We start from the raw sequence: 10,177 nt of genomic DNA on the forward strand, positions 1-10,177 counted from the left end.
TCTAATCACTAGACCAAATGAGACACATATTGCTGAATTTAAGGCTAATTTGAATGCTACTTTCAAGATGAAAGATTTGGGACTGTTGCATCATTACTTGGGTATACAGTTTAAACAGTGTGATGATGTTATTGCCTTGTGCAAGAAAAGTTACATAGAGACATTTCTATGTAAGTTTGGACTTGAGGATTGCAAATTTATTTCCACTCCTATGGAAACATGTTTGAAGTTGATTCTACATGATACTGGTGATCCTGTTGATGTCACTCTTTACCAAAATATTGTTGGATGCCTCATTTATTGTATGCAACACGAGGCTAGACAGGTTAGCAGATTTATGCATAGCCCAGGGTCTAAGCATTGGCAGGCTTTCAAGAGGATTTTTTGCTACCTTAGTGGCACTTTGAATCTTGGCTTGTTTTATCCCAAAGGGGGATCATTGTCACCAGACTTACATGCTTTTTTGTACTCAGATTGGGCTGGTTGTTTTGACACGCGAGTGTCCACAAGTGGTTTTTGTTTCATGCTTGGCAGTTTGTGTATATCATGGTTGAGCACTGGAAGCAACCTACTGTGGCCACTTCGCGTTGTGAGGCTGAGTACAGGGCAGTCTTCACAGCTATGGTTGAGTGTGTATGGCCCAGACGCCTTATGGCTGATTTGGGTGTTGGACACGACACTGCCAACACTATCTACACTGACAGTTAGAGTGCATTGGCAATTGCAAGGAACCCAATTTTTCATGCTTGCACAAAGAACATTGAGGTGCATTACCACTATGTCAGGGAGAGACTCTCAGCAGGAGAGATCAACTTGGCTTATGTGGACAACCTTGCAGACCTTTTCACAAAGGCATTGTCTCATGAGAAGCTCGAAGCTTTCCGCAAAGCTTTGGGCTTACTCCCCTTTGTGGAATGAGCATGGCACTTCCCTTTATTCATATTCCAGCTCTCATTCACCACATCACTCCAGGAGAATTTGTTACCATATACATGTGGTAGTGATGTGTGTGAACACACTATGACTGTCGAGGCATTTTTCCCCTCCTTAGGAGGTTTTTTCCCCGTGCATTGTATATACACCCATCACTCTAGGGCTATCAATCTTTCCATTGCACACTAAGTAACACACTCTCTGCTCTGTGCCTTGAGCTTCCTTTGTCTTCTCCAAGTTGTGTGCATTTCTCTGTAACCCTAATTCCAACACTACTGTGCAGCCAAAGCAATGAATTCTTAAAGCTGAAGAGATTTCTACATTGCCTACATCCAAAGATAAAAAAGTTGTGGATTTTGATGGTCTAGAAATCTATCATTACTACCATTTATCTGGCCAATAGCACATCATGTCTAACCTATCTTTTAGATGGATTTGGAGTTAATGCTCAATGGTACCATTACAACACAGGTTTATGTGGAGTGGCTATTGAGCTTAAAGCTGCAAGCAAAGAGGATCATGTGTATTGAAACAACATACATTTGAGGCTCAAACTACTACCTTGGTTTCCATATTACTTAACTTTTTTTTAGCTAGAAAGCTAATGCATGCTATCAAGCCTGTCATGTTGTAGATTTTCAAAAGCATCTAATCAAAGATAAAGTTTGATCCTACATTTTTGTAGTGTCTTCCTAGGGATTTATCACTTTTAAAATTATATATTTGATTCATCATTGATTAGATTGGGGCAATGGGATTTATTTTGTCTCTAATTTATCTACAATGCTTAGATTACCATTTTTATGATCCATATTGTCCAAGGGACTAGATTTTGACCATTGACAAAGTCTAAAGGACAATTTTTTTGTAAATTGAACACAACTCTTGGAAGATAATGAATTAAGTGCTCAACAATCTACTTACTTTTGTTCATCTACATGTTATATCTACTCATTTATCCCTCATTCAAAGTCTATTTACAAATTCAAAAGTCACTCCATGATTCTAGGTCAAAGCTCTATGCAACAACATGAGTCCCTTGTATTATTCTCATGTTTTGGATGTGTCCCTTTGGTTGCTATTTTTGAGTCATATCTTGTTATGTAAGTTTTCTTTAAAATAAAAATAAAAATTGAAAGAAGGTATGGATTGAGTGTAAGGGATGATGATGGTGGTGGGTCCTAAAGTAATGTGCTTGACTAGATTAGTTGAGAGTTAGCAGTAGCCTAAGGAGGCTTGTGAGTAGTCGCATTCATGGTTGTATAACCTAATGCTAAGGACACAAAGTGTAGACAGAAATAGATGCAAATGGTAATTACTTTGATTGATCATTGTGCTAGAGTGAGAAAAATTGAACATAGTGAGCATGGATTTTGGGACATTGGAGTGTACTTATATAGCACTCATGTAGGAGAATAAAGTGACATCATGTGTGAGGTGTCTCATGGAGTATCTAGATAGTTTGAACTCTTGGGGATTTCTAGACGAGATAATTTCTTGCATTATTAACTATGGAGGGGGCTCTTTGACCTTCCATGTTAGCTCATGTTTATATCAAGTCATGAAATGGGAGACTCATGTGTCATACATCCCCATGGCTAGGTCATTCCCAACAAATTTCCCTTTGAGCTAGTCATACATGGGTGGGGGCATACCTTAATTATTCATCTAGGTTTATGTGGTGCACTTTGGGTACATCATAGGAGGTTCAATATGATTCATATCTCTATGGCTCACAAAGGTGGTCATTTATCATGCCTATGTTCAACTAAGGGTAGTGCATCATAAACATTAAATGTGTTGTAGATAATAAATGTCCCCTTCATGGTTCATTATTGAATCTTTATTTATGTCATTTTCATTGTCATAAAATCTAATATCTAGCTTTACCCAAATGATTTTATCATTTTACAATGATCATTTAATATGGGAAGGTAAAAGGGGAACAAGAGCTAGAACATAGAAATGTGTTGTTAGACCTAGCTCAGCACAGGGCCAAAAGGAGAGATGGTTTTGTCTTGATAGGGGCTCAAAAGAAGATGGTCTATTGAAGAACAATGTGTAAATAATGGAGCTTACAAAACCTTAGGGTTAGATTCATTAAAGACCTCCAAAGGTTATGGTCCTTAGACCTTAGGGTAAGCTAGGCATGTGCTTGAGGTGCTTGTCATGCTTGAGATGACTAAGGTTCTTGTCGCGCTTGATGACTAAGGTTATTGAGGTGCTTTTCATGCTTGATGACAAAGGAGCTTGAGGTGCTTGATTTCAAAAGGGTTCCTACAAAGGAGGTAGTGAGCCCAAGAACTAGGCGAGGAGAGAGAACACACATGTACCCTCTCAAGGGTCACCCCATCCACAATAGGCATATAGGACACATGTCAAGTCCCTAGCAAGGTTTCCCTCATAGTGTGCCTAAAGTCTATTGTTGGCCTTTAAGGAGGTCCAATAAAGAATTTAGTTTAGCTAACTAATTATCTAAGCATTATTCAAGCCCTCTCTCTCAAAGGAGAAAGGAGGACACCTGTCCAAATGCTACCTCTATTGCTAGTTATGATCAAGGCACTTGATTGGCTAATCTTGGCAAGAGCCAATGAGGTGCAAGCATGAGTAGAGACTGAGAGGGGTTGACCAAGATGATGAGGGAGGCTTTCATTCTCTCCCACACACACTTTACCATTGTGTTGAGAAAAAGCTTCCTCTCCTTCTCCAAGCTTGAGAAGTTGAGAGGCTACACCAACACCTCTTGGCAATGGAATGCAAATCTAACCAAGAGCTATGCTTCAAAGAAATGCGCAATATCTTATTCATCTCCATTTCTATGCTATGCTCTAAGAGTAATGATAAGTTATGAGACTATTTCTTTCTTGTATGCTACTTCTTGTTCCTCTTTCCTTCCCTCACTCCCTGCTAGCTCTCTCCACCTTTGAAGGTGTTTGAGGTCTTGGGATGAGACTATTTCTTTCTTGTATGCTACTTCTTCTTCCTCTTTCCTTCCCTCACTCCCTGCTAGCTCTCTCCACCTTTCAAGGTGTTTGAGGTCTTGGGATTGAGGCCAGGGACAAGTGAATGCTTTTACAAGACTAGTTACGGGCATAACTTTGGTGCATGAATTTTACTATCTTCATTGCATCAACAAGGTCTCAATAAACACAAAGCATGTATTGTACCAATTCTCTCTTCATGGGAGAATCTAAAATATAGAAACCTAAATTTGGAGCGGGGATTGGCTCCAAGTAAATATAGTCCTCAAACGTTGTCAATTTCTCTAATTTACGCTCTCTTTTACAAGTATGTTCATGCCAAGAAAATTAGGTATAATTTTCATTTTGCTACCTTTAACCAAGTGCTCTCCTTATGATCTTTAAGAATACTCTTAAGGAAATTCTCACTGTTGTTACTTTTATTTTGCTACAATCAATGTTATAGACATATTCGATTACATTGGTATCAGAGCTATTGGTTTCTCTTTTCTTGATTAAGAAGAGAGGTCCTTAAGTTTTCCTTGAAAGGTTGGACATGTTCATTGCAAGAGGGTAAGTGGGACAAGGATTTATTATCCAAGTTGAGAAGAAATTAGTTCGAGGTAAATAATGGAGTCCTTTGGTGCTTGCCTTTGACTTAACCATTATTGAGCTACTAGCAAGCTCAACAAGAATCATAATCAAGCAAGTAATGTTAGACCCTCTCCACTAGTCTTTGCATTTAACAGTCTCTAAACCATGGGTGTGGCTGCTTGAGAAAAAAGAAAAGAATTTATTCACAAATAAGTTTTCAACAAGGGGCTAAAAGGAATTTTAAGCCCATGGAAACCAAAGACCGAAATGAGCCTAGAGGGAAGAACAATGCTCAAATTTTTTCCCACGATTCTAGCAACAACAACAACAAGACCAAGGAGAAAGAAGTTTACAAAGGTAAAAACAAACTCTCTCCTGAAGACTTAGAAGCTTTTTGGAAAGACTATAAGTGTTTCAAGTGTGGGGAGCAAGGACTTGGCCATCGTTCTTGCCCCAAAATAAATGCACGCAATGAGACTCCTCAAGCTTCCATGGTCAAAGCTCCAAAAGAGGATACTCATTGCAAAGGATCATCCCTTTCCTATGCTTGGGGAAAGGTAAGGGAGCATGATGCCTTTATCCTTTTTGACCATGGCTCTACTCACAACTTCATATCAACGGAGTTGGCCACTAAGCTGGGCATACAAGCTTTTGAGATGGGGTATATTGTAATTTCCGATGGAGCTTTCAAGGGACAACAAGCCTTAGTTACTCCCTTGATTGGGAAATTGAGGCTTCATGTCCAAAGCTAAAAAGAGGACTTCTTCATCTCCTCTCTCCAACATGAGGATGTTATCCTAAGGGCACCATGGTTCAATTGCATGGCTGCCAATATGAATTTTCCTGAAAGGAGAATGTTTTTTACCTATAGAGATGGGAACATGTATATAGATGCTAATGAGTGGGGTCATACTGTACCACTTGTAAATTCACCTGCTTTTAATAAGTCAATGAAAAGCACAGTTTCCGCGTATATGATTTTTGTCAAAGAGTCCATAAATGATCCTAAATGATCCTAATGTTTTACCAAATCAAAGTAGTAGGAATCAAGACGAATTAGAGTTGCCTAATTTACTAAATAGATTCCAAGATGTTTTTCACCTCGATGACATCCTATGGAGTTACCTCCAAAAAGAGGGGTTGATGACCATAAGATAGAGTTCTACCTTGGAGCTCACTAATAAGCCTCCTTATAGAGTTTCTCAAGCTTGACATTACAAAGTATGTACTTGAGAACTTGGCAAAGCTACCATCAAATAAGGGGGATAAGGTGAATTACATTGGGTGAGAGGAAGCATTGGTAAGAATAGATTATTATGCCTTGTGCATGGTAGATAATCTTCCATGTTCTCCAAAATAGAGCTCATAGATCCATCCTGCAAAAGAAGAAATTGCACCGCCACCTAAGACAAAGCTCGCTAAGAAAGTACAAATTGTCTCCTTGTTGGCGTATGATGAATGTGACGATGGCATGGATAGAGATGAAGATTCAACGAAGGAAGGAAAAGATGATGATGCTAATTTTCAATCAAGGTTAGAAAGAAGGACAAAAGAAAAAATAGATACTACATCAACAATTTCAAAGAAGAGGAAACCAAAAGTGGTAGAGATAGTGCCACAAAAGAAATACCATTTAAATAGAGAAAAAGACAATTGTGAAATGTGAAAGGGATAGTAGATGAAAGGCAAGAGTTACTAAAGCTGCTAGGATAAAGTAAGTAGATGTCGTCCTTCAGTCTATGAGACAAGAAATCGAGACCAAAGCTCAAGAAGATTTGAGAAGACAGGAAGCTGTTGAGACTAGAAGAAGATTTAAAGAAAAAAATTAAAAGAAGAAGATGAATAATAGCTAAGAAAAATAGAATAACAAAGGAAAGTGGGATCAAAGGCCCAAACCAGACAATAAAATGAAAAAGAAGAAGCTCATCTTAAAGTCGTAGAGGAAGAAGAAGGCTAAGGATAGAACAGGAATCAAGGTAAAGTGTTTCAAGATACAAATCATATTGTAGAATCAAGGTAGCCCACGTGCCTAGGGGGGAAGGGTAGACAAAAGGGATACCACTTTAATTCTACACAGACTTGATGATGCCAAGGATGCTAGTACCACTTTTCAAGACACCACCAATGCAGCTTCAACCTTATTTTTCACCTCCTCAATTCATTGGACCATTGTACCCACATCCCAAAGTTTTTTTACCATTCTTCTACAACCAAGGGTCTTTAGGAAAATTTTCCCAATGCCACCATTCTTTAGGCATATGGTTTAGCCACCTTGGTTTCTTAGACCTCTTGATATATCACCACCATTAGGAGTCGTTAAGCCTATTGGTCCACCACCAACCACATTTAAGGTATTTGAAAGTCAAGGCAATGTAGAGACCAAAGTGTAGGAGATAGAAATCTTGAAAGATTATATGGAATAGATCCAAAGAAAGTAATCCAACATGGCTACTATGATTTGGAGAACTCATATCTACTCTTTGTTATAGATATGCTAATGATCGGCATGGGCTAGGAAGAGGTACAATGGCAAGAAGTGCAAGAGTAGCTACAACAAGCCACCCTTCAAATAAAAAAATCAAAGATCCTTGCAATTAGATTTAATGAATGAACATATGACCCTATTTAAAGAGAGACTTAAAACGAAATGCAACAATTCTAAATAAACAAGGGAAATCTTGGAGTTTGGGGATCTCATAGCCACTCCATCCAATGATGCAGCTTACAAAGATCTAGAGAAAAAGTAAAAACTACTATAATTTGAGTAGAGGGCTAAGCAAGTGTAGTAAAGAGATCAAGTAGCCAGCTTATTGAAACAAAAAAATATGATATTCATATAGAGGGAAATGGAAAGATTGAAAGCATAGTTGGTAGCCAAAGATGAATTTTTGGCAAGAGGACCATTGATGCTATCAACTTGAAGCTTCTAAACTAGAAAAACCTAAAATTCTTGTATAGTGGACTCTTTGAGCTACCAATGTTTAACTCCCTTGGGATTATAGTAGATCTACGTATAACAAGGAAAAATTATGGCTACTAAAGAGACAAAAGTAGAGTCATACTTAAAAACAAAAGAAAATTTTCTCAAGAAGGTCATCCAGATGAAGTATGGGGAGAAGCTATAGGCTAGGAGAGAAAAATGTTCCACGGTGTCAATGTAGCCATGCTCAAACCCAATGACCTCAAAGAATATTGGCATCAAAGAAGGCTAGTGTACCCACTTATCAAGTATGAAGTGCTACATTTCAAGCACCGCATTATATATCTTTCACAACAACAACAACCAAAGTGGAGAAAGAGCTATATGAAAAACCGTACGTATGGGAACTCCATACGACTAGTTCTCCCAAGGAATTGAGAGATGATCCAACCTCTTTCAACCCCCAAGAAGATAGCAAAGAGAGGGCCTTCAAATTTATGTCAAGAAATAGGCCTACATGGTTTGACTACCCATACATGCCAAGTCCAAAGGCAAGAATGACTACATAAGTTTACATGAAAGATACCTTGGAGATCATTTCAAAGACATTAGTGGGAGTACCAAACATCACCACCTGTGTGATGAGGAAGATATGAAATATGCTATTGACATGCATGACTATCTTCAACAATGTAGAGCATAGGATGCACCATTAATGAGCTTCCTAGAGGGATTATGTTGGGATTTGTGAGAGCAACACTCTAAGGTTTTCGTATTTGTATTTTACTCCAGCATGTAACTAAACCTTGCATACAAGGGACCATGCCCAAACCAAGGCCCTTGACTGCCAATATCTTGCCATTTTGATATCCAATGTAGCTGTGAATTGAGCTCGGCATTACTAAGCTATAACAACCTCTATAAATTAGGTCTATTGTAGAATATAGTTTTTTATTCAACATCTTGTTGATGAATTTGAGACCCTAGATAGGTTCAAGATGGTGTTGTCTATCTCTTAAGTTTTCTTGAAATTGAATCACTAGAGCTCATGAAATCCTCATGTTTGGCTTGTGAGTATAGACTAGTTCTCAATGATTTGATTACCACTTGAGATGGACATTTGGTTGTAGCATGTAGTGACTAGGTTTTTCAAGCACTTGACACGTTTTTGTAGCCTCCATGCACTAGTTGGTTCAACTACAACCCCTGGATTGATAATTTTGTTTGAGTTTCTTTCTAGGACTATAATAAAAAAAAATTCGGGGAGCCCCATAACATTTTCCATTACCATCATGTATATTGATGACCTCATCTTTGCAGCTTCATGGATTGATAGATTAGGAGCATCATACAATCACTTCATTCAAGTTTTCAATTGATGGATCTTTGGCTCCTACACTTGTTCCTTGTTTTGGGTATAGCACCACAAAGATTTTCTTCCTATAGTGGAAATATTCTCAAGACATCCTAGAAATATTTGGAATGAGAACTTGTAGAATTGCACTGCTCTTGAGCAGGAGGAGAATTTATCACAGAAAGAGAGAGGGGAAAGGGAGTCAACACAACTCTACAATCAAAAATTCAAAATGGACTTGAGGGTGAAAGCATGTTAACCTGTCATGCTTTTTCATGTCCCGGACAATGCTAACTAGCACAATTTTGACATATGCTAACTAGTACAATAACTTGAGCTACATCTCCAAGATCTATGACATATGATATATCAATAGAAAGCACTTGAAACAAAGAATCCAAATGTACAACCTCCGACAAATTTTGATATTATTTATTAAAAAATTTACCGGACGCCCAACTTTTTGAAGATGTGCTAACTTGAAACTGCTAATTAGCACAAAAAGCGCGACAGGTTAACATGCTTTCACCCTTGAAGAAGACTATTGGAAGGGTCACATGATTTGTGATAAAATCGATGTATTTATTGTTATATCCTCCCACTTGGTTAGGTTTAGAAGAGTATAACCTGCAAAGAATGTGCCAAGATGTTGGAGGCCTTGGTTGGATTGGGAGTCCAAGACCACAATCAACATCAAAATAGTGGACACCAATGCATGCAAAAGAACCTTAACATTACAAGAAACAAATGAAACGGGAGGAAGAAATGAAATCATTAATTATTAAGACTAGATGATATCTTTGGTTTATGCGTTTGGAAGGTAGAAATGTATGGTAGGTTCATGCATATCTTTCTTCCAATGTCTCTCTATGAGCAGCCTTTTGTTGAAGGCAACATAGTGGGACATACTGCACTCTAAAATATTTCCTTACTTGTTATATCAAAAGACTTGAGTGACAAAATGAAGTGAAAAATATGTCTAATATAAAAGATGATTCTTCATTCACCTTGTTTTTGTTTACCTCCTAAAGAAATTAATGATTTTTGGACATGTTCCCATCCTTCCTAAGAGTCTCTCTCTCTATCTCCCTCCAAGAGAGGTGCTTTGGACCATCAATTCAATAACCAAACGGAGAGTTTTTCATATCACTAGGAATTATCCTTGGGAAAATAAACTAGCTATTTATGAGAAAAGTAAGATGTTAAGCTCTATATCTAGATTTATTTCCTATTGCAAGACAATGTAACAATATAAGGCTTCTTGCAATTATTTATTCAAGACTTGTTCAATAATCTAATTTTTCTCCTTCTAATAACAAAACCACATGAGCTATTTGTCCTTATAGATATTTTTTAATTTTTCCAAACCTACTAAAATAAAAGTTCATGTAAAACTTTAGTGTCAAAACAATTTTA

This window comes from Adiantum capillus-veneris, chromosome 8 (genome assembly GCF_014529385.1).
Source record: "Adiantum capillus-veneris isolate H3 chromosome 8, ASM1452938v2, whole genome shotgun sequence".
NCBI lineage: Eukaryota > Viridiplantae > Streptophyta > Polypodiopsida > Polypodiales > Pteridaceae > Adiantum > Adiantum capillus-veneris.